The sequence below is a fragment of the Tenrec ecaudatus genome, chromosome 9, assembly GCF_050624435.1.
Source record: "Tenrec ecaudatus isolate mTenEca1 chromosome 9, mTenEca1.hap1, whole genome shotgun sequence".
Classification (NCBI taxonomy): Eukaryota; Metazoa; Chordata; class Mammalia; order Afrosoricida; family Tenrecidae; genus Tenrec; species Tenrec ecaudatus.
In genome coordinates, this window is record NC_134538.1 from 96,097,377 (window position 1) to 96,100,472 (window position 3,096).

The 3,096-nt window shown below is 43.2% G+C and overlaps 1 pseudogene; it reads left to right on the forward strand.

Moving 5' to 3' along the window:
* The first annotated feature begins 503 nt into the window (after positions 1-503).
* LOC142456455 (ubiquitin-ribosomal protein eS31 fusion protein-like) lies at positions 504-969 on the forward strand (annotated as a pseudogene).
* Positions 970-3,096: the final 2,127 nt, after the last annotated feature.

A 3,096-nucleotide genomic window follows, 5' to 3' on the forward strand; every position in this document is an offset into this window, starting at 1 on the left:
TCAGCTTCCTCACATTTTCCACTCCTGATATTCACAAAAAAATATTTGTTCTGCAACACAGCAACCTGAGGATGATCCCAGCCAGATAGGCCCAGCCACCCCAGGATCCATCGGCCAGTGAAGCAAGGGCCGGCGTGCCTCTAACCCATCTGCAGTAAAATGCCTGGAACATAGTCTTTAGAAATTCCACGATCTTCCTTGCCCTGTATCCCATTCTTCCAGTCCCTAAGTGCTATCGTATCCCAGCTCTACTCTCCATCTTAATATTGACATGGATTTGGAAGATGAGAGGAGGGTAAGGTGACCAAGAGAAAGCACTGGGTGGGCCAACTTATTCATATCCACTAACTTGTCCCCTCTGAGGTTGGGACTGATGACAACTTTTATCTCCATACTCGGTCGTACTCTGATAACAGCAAACACAGAGCCTTGTAAATAATCCTGTCTTAAAAGTTTACTGGTCTCCTTTCTGGTCAGCCATCTGCGGTGGAGCCACCACCAGGATGCAGATCTTTGTGAAGACCCCTACAGGGGAGACCATCACTCTCGAGGTCGGATGCGCGGATATGATGGAGACTGTGAAGTTGAAGATCCAGGACGAGGAGGGAATTCCTCCCGATCAGCAGCGGCTGATCTCTGCTAGCAAGCAGCTGGCAGATGGACGTACCTTGTATGACCACAACATTCAGAAGGAGCCCATGCTTCATCTTGTGCTGAGACATCGTGGGGGTGCTGAGAAAAGGCAGAAGTCTTATACCAATCTGAAGAAGAGTGAGCATAAGAGAAAGAAGGTTAAGATGGCCATCTTAAAATACTGCAAAGTGATGAAAAGGGCACAATCGGCTGCCTTCGGTGCGAGTGCCCTTCAGACCAGTGTGGTGCTGGGCTTCTCATGGCCAGCCACTTGACAGACATGACTGCGGGAGGTGCTGCCTGACCCACTGCTTCCACAAACCAGAAGACAAGTAACTGTACTGGTTAATAAAGGCCATGAACATTATTTTTAAAAATTTACTGGATTGAAAGCTTTGATATCTACCAACAAAGTGTTCTGAGTTCTTGCAAATCAAGGCATCTTAAAGTGGGTCTTTACTCTTTTTAATACATGATAAAAATACTTTTCATAAAGTAAAAATAGAGGAAAGAGCTAGGAGGCAAAGTGCATTTATAGAGGTCTAAATAAAGGCATGTACATATGTAAATATATTTATATATGAGGATAGGGAAATAGAATTATGTGCATATATTTATGTTTAGTATTATTAAGATAGCAGATGGACATTGGGCCTCCACTCAAGTACTCCATCAATGCAAGAACACTTTGTTCTATTAAACTGGCATTTCATGATGCTCACCTTCCTGACACCATCTCTGAAGACAAAGCAGGTGCATAAGTAAATGTGAAGAAAGCTGATGGTGCCTGGCTACCAAAAGATATAGCCTCTGGGGTTTTAAAGGCTTGAAGGTAAACAAGCGGCCATCTAGCTCAGAAGCAACAAAGCCCACATGGAAGAAGCACACCAGCCTGTGTGATCACGAGGTGTCTAAGGGATGAGGTATCAGGTATCAAAGAACACAAAATCATATCATTGTGAATGGGGGGAGGACTGTGGAGTGGGAACCCAAAGCCCATCTGTAAGCAACTGGACATCCTCTTATGGAAGGGTCACGGGTAGGAGATGAACCAGTCAGGATGCAGTGTAGCAATGATGAAATATACAACTTTCTAGTTGCTAAATGCTTCAGGCCCACCCACTATCATGATCCTAATTCTACCTTACAAATCTAGCTAGACAAGAGGATGTACACTGGTACAGATAGGAAATGGAAACACAGGGAATCCAGGATGGATGATACCTTCAGGACCAGTGGTGAGAGTGGCAATACCGGGAAGGTGGTGGGAGAGTGGGGTAGAGAGGGGTAACAGATTATAAGGATCTACATATAACCTCCTCCTTGGGGGATGGACAACAGAAAAGTGGGTGAAGGGAGTTGTTGGACAGTGTAAGATATGACAAAATAATAATTTATAAATTATCAAGGGTTCATGAGGGAGGGGGAGCGGGGAGGGCAGGGGAAATGAGGCACTAAAACCAGGGACTTATGTGGAGAGCAAATGTTTTGAGACTGATGAGGGTAATGAATATAGAAAAGTGTTTTATACAATTGATGTATGTATGGATTGTGATAAGAGTTGTATGAGCCCCCAATAAAATGATTAAAACAAAACAAAATATTTTTCATAAAAGGGAGACTGTTATAATGTTTACATAAGATCCTTTCCTATAATAAATCTAATAGAAGTAGACCTATGAACTAGAAAACTACGCAAGAAAAATAATGTATCACTAAGTTTTTTTTAAGGGCAGCTTTTAAATTAAAAGACCAAGTCAACCCTAAAACCCAAGCTGATTTCCAAAGAGGTACATAGGTGTGTGTGTGTGTGTGTGTGTGTGTGTGTGTGTGTGTGTGTGTGCATACCTCTTCAATATAAACATTGTCACTTTGCAAAGCACTGCCTTGGTGAGCATACACTTGAAAACAGCTGCTTAGATTCTGCTCTCATTCCGATGTCAGAACATCAAACTACAACCCAAATGTTGAAAGATACCACTAGATATTGTATTGGAGGTAACAAAAACCTGAAATGACCGAGGTGCTGTAATGACCGACAACATGAATAAATGACATTCTGCAAATATTCAGCTCTCACATCAGCAGTATTCCTAGAGTAGGTACTTAAGAGCTGTACCTCAACACAAGTCATTAGCCTTGGAGTTAAGCTGGCAATAAAGTGCTTATGATGCCCCTTTCAGGACTATTCTCCAATACTAGTTCCACTTAGTTACATGACTTTAAGATCGACTCTCCCATGACTGCATACACCAGTCTTAGAAGAAATAGAGCTCCAACACTCCACAGAAACAAGGGTGTGGAACATAGCTTGGCAGGGGCCTCGGACCTCCTCTAAAGGGAGGAGTCACGATCAACAGTCCAAGGCTGAGTCCACTGAAGCAGATGTCAGACATGGCCCCTCTCCAATCTTTTGACCAGTTTTGACACCTGGTTTCCCTTTCTAGGTACTCCCATTACTTT